At 34.8% G+C, this 25,855-nt stretch overlaps 1 protein-coding gene and 2 long non-coding RNA genes across 3 annotated transcripts in view; 2 read left to right on the forward strand and 1 right to left on the reverse strand.

Moving 5' to 3' along the window:
* On the forward strand, positions 1-25,773 carry LOC119072289. Its single transcript, XR_005086828.1, has 3 exons — positions 1-12; positions 11,817-11,820; positions 25,608-25,773. It is a non-coding gene; the product is annotated as an uncharacterized LOC119072289 (long non-coding RNA).
* The window catches only part of LOC119072287, a 381,328-nt gene that overhangs the window by 271,705 nt on the left and 83,768 nt on the right, over positions 1-25,855 (reverse strand). The gene's annotated exons all lie outside the window — the stretch shown is intronic.
* The window catches only part of LOC119072236, a 273,319-nt gene that overhangs the window by 40,805 nt on the left and 206,659 nt on the right, over positions 1-25,855 (forward strand). The gene's annotated exons all lie outside the window — the stretch shown is intronic.

A 25,855-nucleotide genomic window follows, 5' to 3' on the forward strand; every position in this document is an offset into this window, starting at 1 on the left:
AACGAAATTTGTGTCAACCATAGAGCAATCTTACGGTGGATTGTATTCCCATAAAATAAGTGCACCTGCGCGAACATATATCATGGGTTGAAGGAACTGTAGGACCCTTTCAACACATTATTTATTTTGTATAATATTGAACTAAATAAGTACTTAGTCCCAACGTTAGTCCAACTCTACGCTCGAAGAATGTTAGAATGTAATATTTAAGTGAAGTACATCAAGATCAAGTGGTTGTCGATCGCTGTTTTAATGAGGAAATACTTAAGTCCATTCGTAGGTCAAATATAAAGAATTTTGTAGAATGACGAGAATTTCAGAGAATTAAGAATTTATCAAAAGTTTCAAGAATTTCGAGAGTTTTTCCAAGAGTTTCGAGAATTTTTAAGAATTGAGAATTTCGCTAGAGTTTCAAAATTTTCGACAATTCAAGAATTTCCGAGAATTGAGCATTTCCCAAGAGTTTCAATAATTTCCAAGAGTTTCGAAGATTTCGAGAGTTTCGCAAGAATTTCGACAATTTCCAAGAATTTCGCAAATTTCCAAGAATCTCTAGAATTTCTAAGAATTTTCAAGAATTGAGAATTTCCCAAAAGTTTCAAGAATTTATAGAGTTTCCAAAAATTTCAAGAATTTCCAAAAATAGTAAATTTCAATGAATTTGGAAAATTTCCAAGAATTTCGATAATTTCGAAAATTTCCAAGAATTTCCCAACAGTTTCGAATAATGTCGATAAATTTGCAAAAGTTACGAGAATTTCTAAGAATTTCCAATAATTGAGAATTTCCCAAGAGTTTCACGAATTTCCCAAGAGTTTCAAGAATTTCCAAGAATGAAAATTTTCGAAATCCTTAGGTCGTGAATTTTCTTGCGTTTAGTGAATTTTTGAAAAGTCGATTTCACGAACAAGGCATATGGTCAGTTTATACCCCGCCATTAATGTCTCTCTGAAAAGTGCAAAGACACACTTGTTATACTCAAATAACTGATTCCTTCGGTTAACGTCAAACCTCTACGATTCCTTTTTAATGAGATCATCCCTATGTGCAATTCTGCTACCTATCGAAAAGCAGATTACAATAATAATGCAAAGAGCTAAAAAATGATCGTCAGACTCTGGTAATGTTTTCATGTCATTAATATAAGCCGTTGATGTCGATGGAATGACTTCTGAGAGTAAATTATGTTTTTCTTTGTTATACAGCGGCATTTGAAAAATTCAAAGAAAACTGGAGCGCTGTGACGCTATACAATACAACGCAAGCACAAGCATAGATGATTAAATATGAAGAATTGATTAAGGCTTATCATAAATTACTCGCAAAATCTTCTTCTATTTTCAATGAAAGGAAAAGGCAAATACCACAACGCAAAGCCTGTATAAATATTTTCTTTTCGATAAATCTGCTTTATATAATATTATTTGTGTATGTACCCCTCAAAATGTTGAATTTCTTTGAATGCAAAGAACTTTATTCATTCCACAGTTTTCTCGGCTTAAATCATGAAACAACAATTGATCATCAAGCATCGGTCCCAGTCCCTTCACACAAGTACCATAAATTAAGGTTTTCGGTTATATATATCTAGACGCTATATCACTTGTTTAAGGGATGTGTGTGTGGATAATGTGTATAACCTCGCCGAGTCACGACTTTAAAACACAATAAAAATAAATAAAAATTCAGAAAAGCGCAAGAATATCCAAGGTGTCCCGGTCCCTACATAAGGAATCGTGCGCTTACGTATTCTACCAACAAATATCATCTCTCCCCCACAAAATTTATAACATTTTCTATTGAATTTTTCTTTCTTTTTTTTAGAATTAGAAAAATCCGACTCCTCCTTCCCCCAATTTTGTAATAATACTTTGGCTTTGGCTTCCCGTCTATAGATTATTATCGCAACCCCATTTGATTATGTTGTGTGTGTGTTATTTTCTAAGATTGCACGAGGGATTTTTTTTTTAATTTAAGCTGTTTAGATCGACTTATACTCTACTAAAGGCGCTTATCCTCTCTCAATATACACATTCGTATTATACCGAACAGCTATTTTCTTCAATCCAATTCAATCAAAGTTTCCAGTACAAGCACCATATATATTGCGTTTAACAATTCGGTATATCTCTTGAAATATTTGCTGCGTCGTCGGTTACACTATGCATATCAAATAGGTTTTATTAGAAAAACTTCCTGTTGCATCTTGTCTGGCAAAAGGATACATATTGTGCACAGTGTGTACACTCGGAGAATTTTCAGGTTTCGAACATTCGATGTCCAAGTGGACTGAGAACTTCTTACTTTTACTCTTCGGTTGCCAACTTTCCGACACTCTTGACGCCCTAAGTGCGCTGAAAATTCAAAATTGACAAGGGCTAAACAAACGCAGCTTAGCGTGCGTTGACATTTGTTCATCCAAAATGTAAAGTCTGAAGCGCTCTTACAGCGTGAATATATTTACACACAACGTTGTGGTGTATTTATACGGTTTTGCATTTTTGAGTAGAGTGGGATTAAAAAATAAATATTTTCTTAATTACCCCTTACTAACGAAGCCTCTACTTATTCTCTACATCTTGTAGGGTGTAGGCCAAACAACCGACCGGTAGCTATCAAATCTGTTACTTCTTACTATTTTTTTTAATGTTTCATTATGCACAATTTTTTACTTCATCTGTTTTAACATACATTTTGCTATATAAGACCTCATTAGCCAGAGCTTATTATTTTTTATTTTTGTCGAAGTTGTCGGTAACAGATGGAACAGTTCTTTGAATACTTGGAAAAACTTTTAAATTTTTACACAACCGCGTGGGAACAATTAGGTCGCCTATATGTTTACATTAGGTCGCCTACATGTTTACATTAGGTCGCCTACATGTTTACATTAGGTCGCCTACATGTTTACATTAGGTCGCCTACATGCCTACATGTGCAATGGTCCCTAGATGAAGGATTGCTCGGGTGATAGTTATGAATGTAGGTCCTTCTCAAGATATTGGATTGCCTCGCTCGTTTCTCGATGAATAATGCATTCTTCTATTCGATGAGAAATTCAACGATAACTTCCGTCACCAATGAGTTTAACTAAAATTTAGCGTGTATTTCCACTCTCTTTTTGGTGGTGATGTAATTTATCAACTATTCCGCAGCCGAAAGGAACACACGGCGTCCATCGGTGTGACCCAAAAATTTGATTTTGATGTCAGTCTGTATTTAAGAGTTACCTTATCGACTATAATCTGCATTTCTTTTCTTTAAAGTCATTGTAGCCGATAGCGTTTCCAAATCTTTTACTTCCTTAAATTTAACATACGTCACATATTGGTGTTGTCAGTATCTTCAACTCTGTGACTATTAACAAGTGACATAGTTGTCTGTAAAGGTATTCAATACCATTCGGATAAAAATGTTTTATTTTTGACTTTTTCTGCCAATTACTAACATAGACTCAATGCGGCGGCTCTCTGGTCTGCATTTAACATAAAGAGTTATTTTGTTTACCACAAAAGAATTTTATATTATAAGCCGATAAAGCTTCAGCGCTTCACAATTAAATTGCATGTCGGTACATTAACATCCAAATTGTAATGAATACCACGATGAATGTTTGAACAAAACCCGAAAACACTCGCATTATGCCAGATTTTGAATAACATTTTAATTAAGAGCAATTTATCACATTTCTCACGTGGTGAATCTGAAAACAGGCATCGCATCATTCCAGCAGGCAGTGTTATAATGAAAATGAATACATCACAATTATCGCAACATGCCACAAAAAGATCTTTGGCATTTCGATTGTTCAAAGAGTTTACGAAGAATGGAACGCTCGTTTTCGAGTTGTTTTGCGGTTTTCCAGTTAAGAGCAATGTACCATTTGGAAATTGGTAGCCTACATTTAGGCTGAAAAATATTCGTTTCTTGATGATAGAGTAATCAACCAAATTCTTTTTTTGAAAAAGCGCGCAAAAATGTGCTACTTTTAAAGTAAAAATTTGTTTGTTAGTCATTGCTTCTTGAAAAAACCTGTGCAGATTACATAAATTTACACAATCCTCAAAAGTTTCTCCAAGTGGTATAAGTTATCACCCACAAACCAATGTTTCCTTTAAAAGTAACACATTAAAATGGTTTTAATTTTTCAAAAGAAATTGGATCAGAGAAATCATCAAAAAACAAATATTTTTCCGCCTAAATGTAGGCTACAAATTTGCAAAGGGTCCATTGCTCTTAATGGCTAAGGTCTTGCCGAATATTTATACGTTGGTGTAGGACGAATATCATTGACTTGTCGACTGAAATAGGACGACGAAATTTGAAATTAAAGAAAACGTACAAGGCGAAATAACTTCATTGAAAACCAATGCCTTTGTGTCGCATTCACATTACATGTGTGACACATTTCAATATCTGTGGAAAATAAAGACGATCCGAATCTCAGATAATGTCATAAATTTAATGTTTGGCAAATGTGAACAAACGACACATCTATACCAAGAAAAACCAAGATGTCACATCATCTTAACGGGAGAACCTTATCTGTAGCACATAAATTTCGTGTTCAATACCGGGGGTCCCCAACGTTGAATGATTCTTGTGTGCTATTCCTTTGAAGGGTCGAATATTTTTCCTTCGTTTTTTTTTGTACTTCTTCTTCTTCCTTCTTTTCCGAAATGCAATGTGTTAACGCTGACATGTTCAACACTATTCTCGTTCACCCATTTTCCTTGTTATGTACGCTCGAAGCTTGGAGGGTGTCAAAAAATATTAAATTTAGGGGAGATGGTGTGTTTTGGCGCATCAGATATGTGATTGATGATTTAGAGGTATGGGAAGATGTTTTATGGCTGGCGAACGACCGTTCAAACTTGAATCCAGTCCTTTGCAGTGTTGTATATAGCATTCACTTTATGAGTGGTCAAGTTTTCCATTTTTGCTATTTGTTGCGATTGAGCTTTGGTGTGAAAACCGTTACCAGTGGAACAAGTGAGTGCAGCAAACGAACACGATTTTCTGTCATGTTGTTCGTTGTGTATAATATGATGAGGGGTTGACGGTTAATTGGAATTCGCAAAAGACGTTTTGTCGTTTAGTTTATGGAGCACAAAATTGCTTTTATAAGAAATGATATTTGGTGTATTTTACGGCTTAAGAAATAAACTTATGGTTTTTGTATGTTTGAAATGTTTCGTTATGAGGAGGGGATTATTTGTGAGTCTCATTAAATGTGTGGCATCTTGTGGTTGATTTAGTTTATTAAAGGGGTTCGAAACAAGTCATTCTTGACGTCAATCTTAATGTTCAGATGTTCGGTGCCGTTTAATCACAAAATACATTATGCGAACGGTGACATAAACATAGGAAAAACAATAATCCCCGGCAGATGATGTGCGGCAAATAATTTTGTGACAATGTAACAGGCTGGAACTCCATTTGGGGACGCAATTGGGGGAGAGGTTTTTCGAGAATGTAACTCCCAGATATGTCACCACGGAGAACATACAGATTTTAAAAACGGGTTCAAACGCACTCATTTTCATATTATTTTGACATAAATAATGAATGCGTTCACGATAAATTGATCGTCTTTGAAGAATCGTCAATGCCTGGTATGTACATTCATTGGAGAAAATATGACGATTCTTACAAATTTGGGCTAATTTTGATCCCTTTCTCATGAATCGTTGGGATGTCGAAAAATTTGTAAAATATCGTGAAGGCATTTGTGAACAACCCCTTAGAATTCATGAACTTACCCAATTCAAACACGTGCATACAGTGAAGCAATTTCAATTTCGTTTAAACATAATCCAAAAATTGTTTTGTTTCCCATCCAAATATCACATTATTTAATTAAACTGATGTTCGGACATATCGATTTACTTCCATAATAAGGTTAAAATTAAATAGTCTGTTTAAATAATTGCGTTTCGGAATTCAATTAAAATTAATTTTCATATTATCGTAGCGGGGATATAATACTGTTCGTTTTTGTGTGTTCATTTAACAAAACAAAACAAAAAATTGTTGTAATAATGAAGTTTTAAATGTTTCATTCGAACATTAGCTGGTGTATTATGGCTGATCTCCTGGTTGCAATAGAGATAATGGCTTTGAATTATTAATAAGACTGGGAAACAATTTGCTGGAATTTTGAAGCAGTTTTGTCGCATTGTTTCATTGACCGGTGTACGATTTTTAAGAGCAGGACATAATATTGAGATATTTTTATAAATTTCAACAATTTTCACTATTTTTGATCAAATTAGTCAAATTTTGTGAAAATATGTAAGAATTCCCAAAAGTTCTTCAAATTTACTTTGGGTCATTTTTAGTTCTGAACCAATTTGACGTTCTATTGAGTTTTAGAAGTCATCGGTGTTCCCAATCAACTAAGTGTTTCCAGATTATAATTTTTTAAGAATAGTATTCTGTTACGATTGGCTGTCATGTGTTATCGACCACGACATCACGAATAATCAACTGCATATTCGAACTAATGAGGTTTGATATAGCAAACAAAAATGTTCTCAAAAATGAAGTAAAAGATTTGAAATCGAACTACTGAACAATAGATTCGATAGTAGAACTATTGATATGCTCAACGGTATGTGATAGTTTAATTGGTTGACCTATAAATTAAAGACTATTGTCCAGGGCCTACTTTAGTTAGCTTAATTTCCGAAATGTCCTCAACATTCCAAAAATATCTCAAAAAAGTTCAAGTTTTGGTTTCTGTTCAATCTTGTAAATTGCCATCCAGTTTATCTCAGTTGTATAAAAAAAAACAACTAAAAAGGCAGCAAAAGCAACGGAGTGACTTCGAAGTATCGGCTTTTGGAGAAAAGGGCGAAAAGTGATAGTCCGGTCATGTAATTTTTGAGGATTAAATTTCTTTTAAAAAGTCCCTTCTAATCTAGTCTAGTGTTCTAAAAACAGTACGTGGGATTCTTTTGAAAATCAACCTATCAAAATCGGACCCATTTCGTCTGAAATGGATATATACATGGCTTGAAAGGTCTTTGCCAGTAGACCTCAAAACAGGCCTCACATAGTCTCGAGCCTCTCCTGGTTGCTGGTGGAAGATGTCCGAATTTGGAAAAATAGTGTTTTTTATCCGAATTTTTTGGCTTTTTTTCGGGTGAGAGTGGGCTCTTTGGAAAGCTGAGCTTAAGTACTTTCGGGTCATGCCTAGTTTGATTAGATTCATTGATATATGTTTGCAAAAATTTGCAAGAAAAATTTTCAAAATCTGTGTGAACTTTATACAGGTCTGGGTTGGTACTGATGACGCTTAATGTGAACCTAACACGCTAGTCGTAACATACATTGTCTAAGCTTTCCGTTGATACCTCATTTGTAGTGCTGGTGATTGCCGAAATAACAGAATATTTTGTTAGTACAACCGCTACTCGTAAAACTCGCCAGCAATCCCAGCCCAGACCTGTCTAAAGTTCACACAGATTTTGAAAAAAAAATCTTGCAAATTTTTGTAAACAAATATAATTGAATCTAATCAAACTAGACATGACCCGAAAGTACTTAAGCTCTGTTTTCCAACGAGCCCACTCTCACCCGGAACGATCATTTATAACGGCCAAAAAATTCGGATAAAAAACTCTATTTTTCCAACTTCAAAGATCTTCCACCAGCAACCAGGTGTGGCTCAAGACTGTGTGAGGCCTGTTTTGAGGTCTACTGGCAAAGACCTTTCAAACCATGTATATATACATCCCAGAAGAAATGGGTCCGATTTTGATAGGTGGATTTTGAAAAGAATCCCTCTACTCATTAACCTCTGCATTAAGAAAATTACCAGCATTATCCTCGGTCTTCATGCTGTTTAAAATCTTAGACTTATCTGAATAGACAACATGACTCGTTTTGTTCATTAGTTTGTCTTTTTCTTGCTTCATAATGAAAGTAGTTAACAAATCTCTGACCTTGAGCTTTCTACAGCTTACCTAGATACTTACATCGCATTAAAGGTTCTTGATACATCAATATTTTAAGGTTCAACAGCTGACGCTCGATACAAATCAAGATAACAGTCAGTACAACTACACAAGCCGCATTACAATTGCGATATTGCTTGGCCACATTTATTCTAATTATTAAATTTTCTATATCGCAGTGGCAATGCTTAGATCAAACCTTACAGAATATCCAAGCGGAAAGCATTTCGCGGAGTGATCAACACATTACGTACATTGATTGTGTCTACTCAGTTTTCGCTGATACAAAATCTACTACTTCATTGGTTTTAACATACACATTTGCCATATTAGAAAAGGTTGTCAGTGAGCAATGCTCATTTTTGTCGTCGTGTCCGGCAACAGATGACTGATGACTGAGCCTTAGCTTTTGAAATATCATTCCTGGATGATGCAGCTAGTTTAGACGAAAGTGTAACGAAGAACGTTAATAGAGGCTATAAAGAAATCGACATCGTCACTAAAAAAAACGCAGAAAAGTTCGATTCAATATTCTCCTAAAACAGCAGTAGTTAGAGATAGTCACCGAAATAATTTTTTTTTGCATCAAAGTAAATTCCGTCATTATATCGGTTCGTACATCAAAATAATTTATCTTTTTTTCGATGTATTCACTGAATCGAAATAATTAACCTATTAGTGTTGTTAATACCTATTTGTATTAGGGAAATGGCATAGCACAAACTCATCGTAATTTAATTGATCGAAATTATTTCAAGCGAAAAATTCTTTGAACTTGAAAAAGTTGTTTTCTCGATACACAGAGAGAAAAAAAAACTGTAACGATTTTGTTTGCATGGTATATGTATGTATGGCTACCAGTATGTTGATTATTTTGCTTTTTTAAATCTATATCATTCTCTTCCAAAATTAATCAATGAAAAGTCTAAATATAGAAAAGATACATTAACGGAGACCTTAATCTCCGTTCATTAAATACTTTGTACGTCATTATGAATCGCCTATTTATAAATTGATTCAACAATGTAAACGGATAAACGATATGTATTGAATTACATTAGCTTCACCTTTAAATCATTAAATTTTCAACCACTTGTCCAGTTTAATGTTATAGTCGGAGTGAAGGCCCCAAGGACATATTAGTTCGGCATATTGCCACGATTTGATGCCTATAACATTAATTAATCTGGTTATATCTTGTTTGGATGATCCTAACGAGGGCAGAACCTATTTTTAGGAATTTAGTTTCGAAAAATCCGAAAAAGTTCTGGAAGGGCTTAGCAGGGTTAGCTTGCGAAAAGTGAACCGAATAAACATTTAAATTTGAAGGGGATTTGTATGGAGATGATTGTGCTTAAGTGGGATCCAACTAGGTGGCGCTGAAGATGAGGAGGGATTGGAGAAGGGTGATTTTCTGAAGAAGAAAAATCGGAAAATATGTCTGTATGGACTACCATCTCTTATTTTTCTCAAAGAATTAATATTCCAAAAAATAACCCCTGAACGAGGGTCGTGTGACACGACTCGTGTCGCAGATATTTACCGAAATTCTCTAAAACTTTCAGTAAATTTGGCGAATTCTATGTGAAATTTAGCGAGTCCTTAAGTGAAATTTGTTGAAATTCAGTGAAATATTACGCAATATTAGGCCCTGGTAATGTGTTGACCGATGACTCACATGTTGAATTATTGAGTTACTAGTGCGAGGGCTCGAAACAGAACCGCAACAGGAAAAAATCGATTACCAGAACACATCTGGTTGAACCGGTTCAAAATCTAGTGTAGTTGAGTGAAAGGCTGTTACATGGATTACCGGTAAAGACATTGTAGAGAGCTGTCTGTATTCCTTTCCTAAGAGTTTGAATCCTTTATACATAGGTGGCACTCGCCATCAATGTAACTTAGGTTTGTCGTACAGCCTACCACTGATCCAGTAAAATCTTTCGGTAATGAAAGGATCTTAAAGGTAGAATCATAATCAGTGAAACTAGTTAAATAATGATATATCCCGTTCCCGTAGGGTTGTTAAGGTAGATACACTAATAAATAGTGTATCTCATCCAGCCTACATCATATATTGAAATTGAGCTTGCGTCGAACTCTAGAAGTAAAAAAAATTGTTTTTAAATTGTTGGTCAATGGTTTCATTTTGGCAGTAATTTGGTTTCTTCGTCAGTGTATCACAATACAACTATTTGGAAAAAAATGTTTTCTGAAATTTGTTCAGTTTTCTCTTCTCACATATTCCTGATTGTTTTCTTCAAATCAGCTTAGTTTCCTCAAACTTAAAACTTATTTTTTCGATAAAGTTTTTCAGAGAATTTTACCGTTCTCAAACATACGCATTTTTCAACTACGTAAAATGTGAACTTGCTAGCGATTTTTCGATACCAAAATTTTGTAAAAGGAGTCATTAAGTCGATGACATGGCTAAAAAGCATTTGCAGCAATAAACTTGAGTGCGCTAGTCCACCTTTTACGTAGTTTAAAAGGGCGTTCTTTTGGCACCGTGTGCCAGATTACTCGATACCCAAAATACCGATGATACGACATAGTAATTCTTTCGTTTCAAAAATCGACTGACGTTTAAATCAAAATCTTTTACTTCATTTGTTTTAACATACCTTTTGCTATATAAGAGAACATTTCTTAAGCTCATTGCTTACATTTGTCGACGTCGTTGTTGATGGCAGATGTATCGATTTTGGTTAAACAAAAACAGACCATGATTACATTCATCTCGAAAACTCACCAACCAAATATAAACGAGCACTTTGCTTTATATGCCAAAAGACGATTAGTTTTAAAGCTCAATTTGTGTTAGAAAGTTTTATCTATCGTCATTCAACTGTCCATTTAACATTGCCATGTTCAACACAAATAAAATTCTTTTATTTTACGAACATAACATTCGTATATTATATGGGGAGTCAGTATATAAGCTCTTTAGAGTTTTATTTCTGATCCAGTCACAATTCCAAGGATTTACGAACAATCTACTTAACACGACACGTGGCTGTAATAATCAGGGCCAATTCCATTCTGTTACGTTATTATTTTACATCTGTTCCGACTACAAGGACACATTCGTTCCCCATTCAGTGAAATGTTCTTGATTCATCTCAAATTGACTCGGCTGAGTAATTTGAATGAATCAAAAACCTTTTAAAGCTTCCAATCAATTTCGTTGCCATTTTTCTTAAACGTTTAACGTTCAATAATTCCATTCTTATTATTCCATTTGGTATAGAAATGACTTGACAGTCTTCACAGTTTCCATGTAAGTATACCCAGCCCCAAATTAACGTTGCAATATTTTTGTGATTTCATCGGAAAAGTTAGTTTTCTCAACTTTCTTTAAATTAATCGATGAGCGCTATAATTTAAACTGTTCGTTGAATTACAACGACGAATTTATTTACAATTAGTTCCGAATTATCTTCACCTGGAAAAAGTTTCCAATTAATCTGCATTCTTGAAACCTTTGAAAGAAAAATGGGAATCGATTAATTCGAAGACATTCTGGTACAGTCGTTTGTTAAATGCTCTCCGATTAAAATGCAAGCTGGTGTACTGCAACACATTCAATTAGTTTCGGAATATATGTTCGTTGAAAATGTTTCCCTTTTTACAAAATACGAAACTCTCTGTGTGCGCTTAGGATTCAAAAATAATCTTGAACAATTAGCAACTGATGCGGAACAAAGAGCTTTGGTTTAATTGGCCCTGGGTATGGGAAACAATATGGCGATAAGTGTACATTGTTACGGAAAAGGAAAGTACAAAAAAAAGTTTTCGGTTGCGGAAAATGAAAATATAAAAAGTCTTCTTTCCGACTTCTTTATTGTACGAAAGTATGGTGACACTGGATGTACTCCAACTCTTGGAAAAATTCGTAATAAAACTTTTATCATTAAAAGAACCCATAATCTTATTACTTCCAGAGATTTGGAATAGATTTTATAGAAGCATAAATAACACCGTCAACCATTTCTTGGATAAATTAAGTCGGTGACAGCTTTACGCATCAAAAAATATACTTTTATGCAATTCTGTGACGGAATTGAACGATTGGCTGTTTGTAATGTCGTAACGATTATTACATGGAAAAAGAGCGTAACTTCAGAGTGCGAAAAAAGAACCTTTTCACACTAGTGAGAAAAAGTTCTTTTTCGCACCCTAAAACGAACAGTTATGTTTCGTATTTATACCGAAGAAATACTTCATTCACATAGACCACTGTTCATACACTGAAACACTAGAATACAATGCAAATGCTCACAACAACAAGCATCGTTAAGCTGAAGACACACGAGCAATTTTCAGTTGCTCAGGATGACAATAATGCTGCCATTTTTATTGTTTTCAGTTTTTCACCACAATTTAGACAATAGAAATCGCAGCATTAATGTCAACCTCAGCAACTGAAAATTGCTCGTGTGTCTTCAGCTTTAACATTTGGCACGCTTTAACAGGCAATGGCAAAAATAATCCCAATATAAGGAGTCATAGATGTATGTACGTGAATGTTAAGCGAATCATAAGAGAAATGTCACAAACTTTTACTTAGAGAATGTCAATGGAAAATCCAATTACATTTTTCTTATGAATAGCTTAACATACCCATGCATAACGCTAAGACTAGTCACCTTACATTTTGAATATTTTTATCACTGCCTGTTAAGGTGCACAATAGTCTCCCAAAGTATCCAGTGTCCAAGACAATACTCTTTGTGTCGTGGAACCATGTTTTGGCATAGAAACAGATCATTCCGTCACAGAATCGCATAGAATGCTGGAATGTTATCGCACGAGATGTCAATCTCTGTTACATTTTGCTTTTTTGATGAGAACCTTCATACGATTCTTGTTGCATAAATAGCAATTTCCACACCTTTTGATATTTGCTTGCCCATCTAAAATAAGTCGTAAAAACGGCCCGTTTATATCGCATATAATCATTAGTCTTTTCATCAGGTCCCCAAAATCAATGCTCGGTGTCACATTTTGTACGCATTCGGCACTTTTAATCCGTTTCTACCTTTTGTCTGCATCAATTATTATACAATTTCACTTAAACACGAATTGACGACACTTAATTTTTGCTATCTTCTCTATGCTCTGTATTCCTGCGTGCTCATTCCACTGCTCGTCTTTATACCGCACCGACCCTTGTGAGCACGATTGCGATTAAATAATATGATTTAAACGCATTACCGTAATACCTCATCAAGTTCCAGCTCTTTAATAATAATAATAATACGGCGAGAATACCCCATTTAAAGTCTAAGGGAAATAAAATTTACATTTTTGTAATATTTTTTAATTTGAAAAAGGTGAATTCCATTGCACCCTTATAATCTCTCAGTACAGTGTTGTACAATGTACAATTATTACGTACGATATTTCCATACCATCAATGGCATACAGAAAAAGGGCATTTTGAAAATGCCTTTGACATTGGGGAGCATCGAACTTTCTCTCGTTTACACTTTGCAATATGCAAATGTCGTTTCGTATGTCAATTTTTAAACAAAAGATTGTCTTTTCGATGTTGTTTATGGCTTTTATATATATTTTCTACAATCATTTTAGGGTGCCTCATTTAATCTACCATGTTAATGCAAAGGGCTTGGTACATATATACTGTATTCCTACTCCTACTCGTATACATGGAAAAGGTTTAATGTGATGTGCATTTAAGCATTTAAGCACATTTGTGTATGGAAACCGTTCTATGCGGACTATTATATTTCGAGAGAAAATTAATTCTGGAACGGTTAATGTGCAGCTAAAAATTAAATTTTGATATCAGACAAGGAAATGTGATGGGCTTGTCACACATTAAAAGAAAATTGGAACGTGCTTATTGTCGTTGTCTTTGCTTTTCGTAAGAATTCGCTTTCATCTTCGTATGATTAAACATTTGCAAGTTCATCGAAATACTCGCAAATCGACTAATCTCCGAATTTGTTATAAATTATTAGAGCGGGTTAGCTTGGGAGAAAACATGAACCAAATCCAACTCGATTTAATTTTTCACGTTTTCAAGTTTATAAAATTGTAATTCGGGTGGGGTTAGGGTTTCAGTTTCATTTAGCTTATCACTTTGCCGGTTACTGTGACTTGTCGACTTTAGGCACCCTGGAAATCAGTAAAGGAGTCGAGGAATACCTCCAAATAAATTGCGCATTATTCTGCAATGTGTTATGGCACTCGGACTTCAAAAATTTATTTCGAGCTAGGTCGTGATTTTTAGACTCTTAATAGGTTTATCTGTATTAAATATCAAAGCAGTCACCACTCATGTTCCACTTACATTTCACTCATACTTCACTTACATTCCACTCTTGTTTTAATTGAGTTCCACTTTTTCTCCACTTACGTTCCACTTTTTCGTCACTTATGTCCCACTTTTTCTCCACTTACGTTCCACTTTTTCTCCACTTACATCCCACACTTGTTCCACTTATGTTACTCTTTTCTACATTTACATTCCGCTCTTGTTCCACTTACGTTTCTAACTTATTCCACTTACGTTCCACTCGTGCTCCATTTACGTTACACTTATGTTCAACTCTTGTTCCTCTCTGAATAAGGCTTTTCACTTGTCGACTGTACATCACTTGTAGGTTCCAAATCTATCGATTCTATTGTTTGAATAAAGGCATATTTATGTAGAGAAATCTGCAGATTCTGGATAATTAATTCAGAAATGCTAGACAATCAACATAGTTCGTTACTTCATCCTATTAACCGACTACAAGTTATCAATTTTCACTTTGCGAATTGTCGTCCGCAACAAACGTTCGCAGCACATTTCCGTTCATCTGATGGAAACAACATCTTTGTCAATTAAATGCTTTATATGATTTCGTTTATATGATTGTAGCATTGTCAAGTTTCTTGAAGCGAATAAGTAAGAGATTAATATGAGTTGAGCAGTTGGTCATGTGGGCCGATGTGGGCATCTAAAATTTTTACGGTTTTAATTTAGTGGTAAATGAGCGTACGAATAGCTCGTATACTAGCGGTTTAATCAATTTTTATTTAAATTTAAATTTAATTTACTGTGCTGGAAAAGCACTGAGTTTTCAAAATCCCACATGTTTTGTGCAACTTTATCTCCAGGTATTCTACAGTGACTGTCACAGCTGAGACGGTCATTCTAAGATTATCTGGGCAAAGTCACTCAAAATAGGTTTTTAATTCTTTTTCGAAGTGTGTGCTATTTTAGATGTCTGGTCTGGTCAAGGTTTTTCGCATTTTAGCTGCCACGTTATGCCACTAAAATCGGTACAACAAAATGGCCATTGGAGGTGCAGTTTTCCTAGCTTACTCGTTAATAGCTACTGTTGTTTGTACAAACCCAATTTTCTCAAAAATTAAATATTTTGTTTCGTCTCGTTAATACCTTTCATTTGACATATCGCACACCATTTGACACAAAATATCCAGAGACGTGATGTCGTTCACATCTGCAATAAGAAGAAACATTCCTGCATATTACAAAAGTAATGGCTGATTATAGCGAAACTGGGCGAGTCTATTCGCTCTGAGTGTTTCTCTTATGTCAATGAATTCAAATCGATTTACGGGCGTAGCTAAAGGTACATCTAATGCAAAATCCAATTTAAATCTCGCATAATTACGGCGAGTTTAATTATTCTATTTTTTATGAGCGAAGTTAAAATATTAATGTTTTTGATTACTTCGGCTATAATATTCGAATACAAAAGCGGGCACCATGAACGGCTTAATGTGTAGATGTCATGTCTCTGGCAATTTGCGCGATTTCAATTTAACGACAATATTGATTGCGATGTGATGCGACATGGATACCTCTTGATATAGGTGTATATCTACACAGTGTGTGGACTACACTTAAAACATTGAAACCATTTTCCATTTGCTTCGATTAATCTAACACAGGGTGGTGATTGAAGCCAAATCAAAACAAACGTCCCTACGAGCGCATTGTGTTTGCGTTGTATTATTTTAATCAGAGCATTTATTGCCGTACACACTTTCCAAGTGGATTCTTTAATCAAATCTGTAACAATTCCGCAATATTCCGACTCTCTATAGTAAATGTCCCCTTTTATGTTTATTTCACTAAAAAGATTAACACATGCGTTTGTTGACAACCCACCTTCATAAATTTTAATTTAAAGCGATTTACGCTACATGTTGTTTGTTCGGTCGCATATTTTCAGATAAAATGTTGAAGGATGTTGAAACTGTTTGTTGTGTGTATAGAAAACATAAAACAGACTCTCTTCCTCTATCCCTGCATGTTGCAATCACCCTTCCCCCCGAAATGTGGATGTGTCGTGCATTTGGATTGGCATCGTGCCGTTTTCAACCGTATTAATATGAACATTTTCGAATCCTCTTGGAAGTCGTTATTATGAGCAACTGCGTAAATAGATATAAAATACAGTAATCTGTAGGAAAGCAGAGTAAAGTACACACAGAAACGGAATGAGTGTGTTTTGATTTGCATTTTCGGTGTTCTTTGTATAGGAATTAGGCATAGGGATATGCGGAATTTCCATCGACTGTGGATGCAAAAAAAAAATTTCACCCTAACACTGGATGGGATTTATATATTGGAATGACTGTTCTTGTAATAAATATTAAGTGGAGGGTGTGTGTATGTGCATTTGTAGCGGAATTCATGTTTTTTTATTATTAGAAAAATAAATAAAAAAAGAGATTTTCTACGACCTGATTTGCATAACATAAATGCCATGTTTTTCTATGCATTATTTATGCTTGACATAACAGTTTTACATTTTTGATATTTCTTTTCTTTCTTCTTCTGGATGCAGGTTTGCAATATATGCGATAAGAATATTCGGAGAAATTCTTATAAAATATTGTCATCAATATGTAATAAGAAAAATGTTTTCCAAACGAAATTTCATTTCGACATTGAGAAATCTCTGTATTTTCATACAAATTTTTTTTCTTTTACGTTTTCGTCTCTCGTCCTTTTTTCTTTCTTACGATTGCTCTTCAGGGTATAGCTGCACGAGTTTCATGAATTCGAAATATATTTCATTCAAAACAGGAAAAAATCATTTCAAATGGTAGTGTCAAGAGAGTAGGAAGTATGGCAAAAAAAACGAAAAATGACTTGTGTATTCTCGCTACACAAACCGTTCTATTTATGGCTTTGCTATAACTCCACAATTACTTCTTAGAATTTAATCCTAAGCCGAAATGATTTCCATTCAATCGAGAAAAAAGATCGGCAAAATGGAAATGGAATTCATCAAGTTACAGTTAACCCCATCCAGATTTGTGACGAAATTTGATTCAGCTGTTTTTCAGCTGGTTCACTCATTCAACCTCACTGTCTTATATATGTTTATACGGTTTTACCAGTACCTCCACGTAATGGTGAGAAACTATTTCGACTGGTGAGCACCTGGACCTGGATTATTTGGTTTTACTCGATTGGACGCGGACCAGATTAGATGATTTTTTCTATTTTTTCTGTTTGATTTACTGTTTGATTTTCTATTCTAAAACTCATTGTGATTCCCTTTGTAAGTGTGTTATCATTATTTTCATTTTGAATGGTTTGACTTGTCATTGGGCCTGTTAGTTGGTCGGTAAACGATAAAAAATAAATAAAAATGCTTCAAAAATCCGTAAAAACGGCGGGCGTGAGTGATTCCTTTGTTGGTGTCTAAGAAATAGATGGGAGTATTAGAGGCTCTAATTTATGGTTAGATGGTCAGATTTTCAAAATGGGATCTTTATTCTATGACTGACTGCAACCGAATAAACATAAAATTTCGAATGCTACGTCTACTCCTTAAACACTCATTCTCAAACATTCTAGCACAAAAATATCTTTTGAATAGCGACAATCGACTCCTTCTCCGTTGCCGTTGTCTTATGGCTTCTTTTTCTGTTCACCATCGTTGTCGCCGTCGTCTTTTACCTACTTCTTCTGTTCACCATGCCATTCTTCTTGAATCTTTCTACTTCGTCTTGTTCACCTTCTTCCCTTTTCTTCTTCTTCTCTTCTTCTTTTCTTCATAGGCTCAAATTCTGTTACTCTTCGCTCAAATTCTGTTGCCACTTTCTTCTCTTTTCTTTTCTTTTGTCCATTAAACTTTGCCGGTGTCGTTGCCGCAAATTCTATCCTATTAGTTTTTCTTTAATTTGTACCGTAATTCATTCTTTGTCCTTTTTAATCCCTTCATCAACATTTTCTCCTTCCTGGTCACAATCCCGATCCTATTCCCGATCTGGGCCCATAACCTGTTAGAGGTTCCAATTTATGGTGAGGAATAGAAGCAGATTTACAAAATTTGATCTTTATGCTTTGACTGCCTCAAACCGAATAAACAGAAAATTTTCTTATTACAAATGCCAATGTGATTGATTTAGCTCAATTAGAATGCTAAGTCTGCTACTTTAACAATTATAAGATAGAATAGGAAGCTAATGGTTTGAATTTCAACATTGATAAATTCATTCTATCCATTCAGTACAACGAAGTCCAATACCACTCACGGTCGCGGCGGCACTGGCCTAAAGTGAAAGAATATTTCGATGATTTTGGCACTCAATTCACGCCAAAAGTGCGCATCAGATTTTTTTTTCTTTACAGTCGAAGAAATTTAGTTTTCGGGTTTTCCAAAGGTATTAATCTTATTTAACCCACACTTTATCCCACAACAATGGAATCCACAAATTTAAATTTAGTTAACTCAGCGGTCGCAATGACGGCGCTGCAGTCACGATTTCAAAATGTGATATAGGGTGGATAAACTAAATTTTGGTTTTGGTTACATTTTCTCTTGGTTTTTAATTATTATATTAGGCTTCTAAATTAAAAGTACCTATATGCAATATAAACCGTTTGAGTTTGAAAAAAGATGTTTTGTATCAGTGAACGATATAGGAAAGCGTTCAGTACGTCTCAACATACAAAAGAACGAAAAATTTAATTGTACATTTAGCCACCCTACGTCCGTCATCGCTTCTATTGTCTTCAAAAACATATTGTGTGCTTGTCATGATATGTATCAGACGTTTGTTTATTTATGTGTCTCATCTAAAATGCTGGCCAGCAAAATTTTGATCATTAAATTCAACGGCCAAATTGATCTAAATGTTAAAATAATTGTGAATAATAGTGAAGTTAATGTGGTTTTGTTTTCTCTTCATAAAGGAATTTGCATCAGTTCGATGTAAAGTGCGGAGCACCATTAGAAAAAAAAAACTTGTCGCTGAAGAATGATCAAAAAGTTGCTGGACGCAGTAGCTACAATTAATGCTTTGCAGGATATAGAATAAAAATTAGAGAAACACCAAGATGCAACACCCATTTGAAACCTTCACAATCATCATTTCAACTAAAGGCTTTTTTTTAAACGAAACGCAGATTCGGAACATTCTTTTTCGCCAAATTACAATTTGGCATAGGAAATAAATTCAACTCTTTGTATAAGTGAAGCTCATGATTGAGCTCAATCATGAAAACAGAATCTGGTCAGGAATAAGATAAGAATATGAATATATGACGAACTTCAAAGTTCCTGATTTATAATCCTGAGATGCCTGCTCATGCAAGAATTTTAATATCAACTTTTAGACAAAATAACAATTTCCAAGTCTGTTTTCTATTTGATTTATTTGATGTATTTCCGACCTCGTTCTAGGGTAATAAAATTTTCTGTGGATTATTTGTAACTTCACGAAAATATTAAGATGGAAAACCTCAGAAACATTCACATAAAAATTATGCTTTCCTAACTAATGTTGAAATAGCCTTTTTGCACTCATTAGGAACTTAGGAAAATAACTACTGGGCAGTCGAGACGGTTTACTTGTAGTCCGAAATTATATTTTGGCTTCGTAGAACACAGATAAACACAAGAGAGAGGAATTATATGATATGCAGTACATACTGTCCCGTACAATCTTTTTCTAAATAAAAGTTATAGTCAAATCGACAATATTGTATTATTTGGCGATTTGTCATATTTTGGAGTTTCTTCACACTTTGGCGATTTTTCTTGACAATTCATCATATTTAGTTGATTTGTTAAATCATCAAGAAAAGTCTCAGAAGTGTGAAGAAACGCCATAAAGACAAATTTTCAATTCTCTATGATCCTTGGAGTTTCTTTACTCTTTGGCGATATTTCTTGGTTTTTCTTCACATTATGGCGATTTTTCTTGTTGATTTAACAAATCAACCATAATGATGAATTGCCAAGAAAAATCGATAGAGTGTGAAGAGAAGAAGAGAAAAATCGCCAGAGTGTGAGGAAACGCCAAAGTGTAAAAATACGTTTTTGAAATGTCTCTACATTATCTTTCGTAAAATGATAGTGTCCTCGGGATCTTTCGTTAAAGTATGAATTCCCTAGGATCGAACAAGATGCCGTTGCCTGACGTAAAATAAGAGTTTCCTTAGGATCGAACCAGGCAGCATTTCGTAACTTTTATAAAAGGATAGATTCACTAGCTTCGAACAAATAACGCCTTTTAGATAAATTTCGTAAAAGGATAAATTTCAAAGGATTTGTATAATCACCACGAAGAATCGCCAAAGTGTGAAGAAACGCAACAAAGACAAATTTATCATTCTTTGTTTTTGCCGGCGTTTCTTCATCCCTTGCCAATTTTTTATTTTTGGCGATTCTTCATGGGAATCATGATTAATGACGGCTACGAGCTTTAGCGAAAACGAATGAGATGTTCCGATCCGAATCTGCGAGCGAACTTCCGTTTCGTTAAAAAAACGAAGTGACTATTTGCACCCGAGTGCAAATAGTCAATATGAACACTATTTGCACCCGAGTGCAAATAGTCAATATGGACACTATTTGCACCCGAGTGCAAATAGTTAATATGAACACTATTTGCACCCGGGTGCAAATAGTGAATATTAACGCTATTTGCACCCAACTTTTTAAAACTATCGGAAATAATAAAAAAATCATTGTTAGCAAGCTGTACGAATTATATTATCGAAAATGCTACTCGCACAATTCGCTGCAAATTGTATAAACAAAGTGTCTGGTTGGATCCAACTGGATTCTATAACTTCAACAAACTGTGTAAGGAAGGACTTTCGTTTGTTGCTACTGAGATCATCCTTCTACAAACTTTGTAAGAAAGGAGTTTGGTTCGTTCCTACTGAATTCATTCTTCTAGAAATTGTGTAAGGAAGGAGTTTGGTTTGTTCCAACTGAATTCATCCTTCTACAAACTGTAAGGAAGGATTTTGGCTTGTTACTTCTGAATTTATCTTTCCACAATTTTCGTAAGGAAGTATTTTGGCTTCCTACTGAATTCATCCTTCTAAAAACTGTGTAAGGAAATAGTTTGGTTTATTCCAACTGAGTTCATCCTTCTAGATTTTTGTGCAAGGAAGGACTTTCGTTTCTTCCTACTGAATTCATGCTTCTAGAAACTATGTTTGGAGTTTGGTGTGTTCCTACTGAATTCAACCTTCTACAAACTTTGTGAGGAAGGAGTTTGGTTCGTTCCTACTCAATTCATCCTTCTAGAAGCTGTGTAAGGAAGGAGTTTGGTCTGTTCAAACTAAATTCATCCTTCTACAAGTTGTGTAAGGAAGGACATTCGTTTGTTCCTACTGAATTCACCCTTCTAGAAGCTGTGTGGGGAAGGAGTTTGGTTTGTTCAAACTGAATTCATCCTTCTACAAGTTGTGTAAGGAAGGATTTTCCTTTGTTCCTACTGAATTCACCCTTCTAGAAGCTGTGTAAGGAAGGAGTTTGGTTCAACTGAATTCATCCTTCTACAAGTTGTGTAAGGAAGGACTTCCGTTTGTTCCTACTGAATTCACCCTGTTAGGAGCTGTGTAAGGAAGGAGTTTAGTTTGTACTTAATTCATCCTTCTATAAACTGTAAGGAAAGAGTTTGGTTCGTCCCCACCGAATTCATCTTTCTACAATTTGTGTAAGGAAGGAGTTTAGTTTGTTCCTACTGAATTCATCCATATACGATTTGTGTAAGGAAAGACTTTCCTTTGTTCCTATTGAATTCATCCTTCTACAAACTTTGAAAGTAAGGAGTTTGGTTTGTTCCAACTGAATTCATCCTTCTACAAACTGTTGGTTCGTCCCTACTGAATTCATCTTTCTACAATTTGTCTAAGGAGATTAATTTATTCCTGAATTCTTCCAACTGTTTATAAGAGAGGAGTTTGGTGTGGTCCAAATGAGTAGCCTTTGTCAAAATGCGCCGCGCGAAATCATATTTCATAATGTTAACAGACCATTCGACTGCAAATAGCTCATACATTGACTATTTGCACCTGAGTGCAAATAGCGTACATATTGACTATTTGCACCCGAGTGCAAATAGTGTTCATATTGACTATTTGCACCCGCCACGTGCAAATAGTATCCATATTCACTATTTGCACCCGGGTGCAAATAGTGCTCATATTGACTATTTGCAATCGGGTGCAAATAGTGTTCATATTGACTATTTGCACTCGGGTGCAAATAGCATCTGCCTTAAAAAAAACCTTTAGTTGAAATGATGATGATGAAGATTTCAAATGGACGGCTCTTGGTGTTTCTCTAATTTTGATTCTATATCCTGCAAAGCATTAGTTGAAGCTATTGCGTCCAGCAACTTTTTGATCATTCTTCAGCGACAAGTTTTTTTTTTCTAATGGTGCTCCGCACTTTACATCGAACTGATGCAAATTCCTTTATGAAGAGAAAACAAAACCACATTAACTTCACTATTATTCACAATTATTTTAACATTTAGATCAATTTGGCCGTTGAATTTAATGATCAAAATTTTGCTGGCCAGCATTTTAGATGAGACACATAAATAAACAAACGTCTGATACATATCATGACAAGCACACAATATGTTTTTGAAGACAATAGAAGCTATGACGGACGTAGGGTGGCTAAATGTACAATTATATTTTACGTTCTTTTGTATGTTGAGACGTACTGAACGCTTTCCTATATCGTTCACTGATACAAAACATCTTTTTTCAAACTCAAACGGTTTATATTGCATAAATTTACTCTTAATTTAGAAGCCTAATATAATAATTAAAAACCAAGAGAAAATGTAGCTAAAACCAAAATTTAATTAGCCACCCTATATCACATTTTGAAATCGTGACTGCAGCGCCGTCATTGTGACCGTTGTGTTGACTAAATTTAAATTTGTGGATTCCATTGTTGTGGGATAAAGTGTGGGTTAAATAAGATTAATACCTTTGGAAAACCCGAAATCTAAATTTCCTCGACTGTATGCTTTTTATTTTCGAAAGTTTAACACTTGAGATTATTGAATATTCCAGACAAACCAGTAGAGATGCGAGAAGAGATCCTCATCGGACTGAAACGTTTTGCTCCTTTCTGCATCTAACCCATGACACGTCAATAAATGATCGGAACTCTATTCTCCCTTTCGGCATAAGCCACAAATCGGCGATTCAACAATTTTCATTTTGAAATTTTGCATCAGAAATTCAATGTTGGATGAATCGATGGATGAACCAATGAATTAAAATATAAATTGCAGTTGTGCGTTTCATTTTGAATTTGCACCGGACTTAAGGTGTGAAGTAAATACACCAGAATACATTGGATGCTGTTATTTTAGTCAATAATTCGTAGACACGTAAACAACCTTATGATACTCGTAAACACATTCCTGCATTTTTGAGCAACTTTGGTAGCTCTTTTTCGACAAGTGTAGTATAAACTGTACGCGTGTACAAAGGACAGTAAGTCTGAGTTTGCTTTTATCGCAAAACTGTTGCGTCTAATGCAATCTATTGCTCCTTTTGTTTAACTTAGTGTTACGTACAAATCTATTACTTCATTTTTCTTAACTTACATTTTTCTATAAAAGAATTCTCCGGTCATCGCGTGTTTTTTTCGTCGTTGTCGATAACAGATGTCTAGGTATTTCAATATATGTTGACATAACGCAGTGGTGAACACTGCGTGATTGCGACAAAGATCAAGAACTGAAATGTGATCGTTGAATATTTTCCGTAAAACAAATCATGTAAGAAAACTCTGCACAGCTTTTATTGTCAATTACTAGCGCCAATATGACTTTTTGTATACATACAACTCGTGAATGAATAACACGTAAATCGAATTCTGCAATTTTATGTCATGATGGCACATAAAAGTTGAGAAATTGGCGTAAAACTTTTCTGCGATTCGTTATTAACAACAGTATAACAGCATCATCAATTTAAAGCCATAAATTGTGTGATTTTGCGTGTACAAAAGCTGACATTTATTGAAATAGTTGTGTAGCTGATTTCAATCAATAAAAATAACAAGAAATAAATCTGCAGCTCCAATCCAACACTCAATAAATTTTTGAAATGGGGAAGAACTGAAAAATTGAACAAATTTTCTTCTTCTTTATTTCTAACGTTAGACTGACGGATGTGCAAAACGAGAAAACTGCACAAATACACATTGTGTTCGGTGGGTGGTATAAGTACACTGTTAGGAAGTCCCTATATATCAGGATTGCTCTCAGATTTCTCGTTATTAAATCAGGAACGAATCATTTATTTACTTTCATCAAAGTTTGTACTTAGCATGTTTCACAGAAAATCCCGTTTCCCCGTTGTAACAACCACTAGTTTTTAAATCTAAATTTTCGAAGAAAAAGAAACTTTTTTCGTAGCAGTGCAGAATAGAAATTATTAGATGAAATTTGTGTGTTGAGGATAGACGGATTGATGCGGAAGCTTTGCATGCGGATAGATGAATTTGCGAATATAGGAAAAAGAGACGAACAAAAAAGAATGTTGAAAAGACAACCCTCCATTCGACACGCTTTCGTACATGCACGTAACATATGTAACGCGATGTATGGGTAAAGTTGGATACATTGGAAGGCATTGAAGGAAAATAAAAAGTGATTTGCATATAAATATAAACATCTTCCTATTTCACTTCATATAAACACATTGAGGCACACTGCCACACACACATTGTATATTTTGATGAGCAATTTTCCTTGGGAAGTATGCACAGACATAATTTCATTTTTCGAAAGATAAATGAATTTTTGTCTGCTCTTGTTGTTGATAAAATACGAAATTAAATTGAATTTTGTTTGTGGTTTAGCATTTTTTTCTCTAAATTTTCTTCTTCTTTCTTTTCCACTTTATGATAAATTTCGAGGCTTTAGAATGTAATCTGGCAAATAAATAATTCCAATCAATTGCACAATTTAGGTGATTGGGAAGATTGTGAAAATCTAATTATAGCTACCACATGATGGAAATGGATCGAACGTAATAAAATTATTAATAGAAGGGGAATGGGGTGGAGATTTAGCTCCATGCAGAAAAGGTCAATGAACTAGCTGTTCCGTATTATAGTTTTAAAATGTCACACGACTATTTTACGTTTTTGTTTTCACTTTAGTTCGTCGGTAGTAACGGAAAACCAATCGAGTTGTAACCTTTCAATCTATTGCTTCTTTTGTTAAACGTGACTAGCTAATATGGGGTGGGTCTCTGACTTTTTAAAAACGGCGCACCAGTTTTACAGGCTCAATTAAGAACAACACAATATGTTGCAGTTATGGATTGGGATGTTAACCACATTTTCCTAGTCAAATTTGAAGGGTATTTGTAGGCAATAACGATCTGTTGAGGAACAAGATTTGAGACTGAAAACTCTAGTTTCAAGATAGAATCGCAGTTTCAGACATTAGATTGATCCTTTCTTTATTGCCTCAAACTGTTGAAAATTTGATCTCAGTTAACTGATCATGCAACACCATTGCAAGAGGCGGAGGTTTTGTTTCACAGTCTTTCACGCTCTATCCTTTCCAGCAAGTTTTATTCGTTCGCTATAGAAACTCAGGCGTCC

Source organism: Bradysia coprophila (genome assembly GCF_014529535.1).
Source record: "Bradysia coprophila strain Holo2 chromosome IV unlocalized genomic scaffold, BU_Bcop_v1 contig_81, whole genome shotgun sequence".
NCBI lineage: Eukaryota > Metazoa > Arthropoda > Insecta > Diptera > Sciaridae > Bradysia > Bradysia coprophila.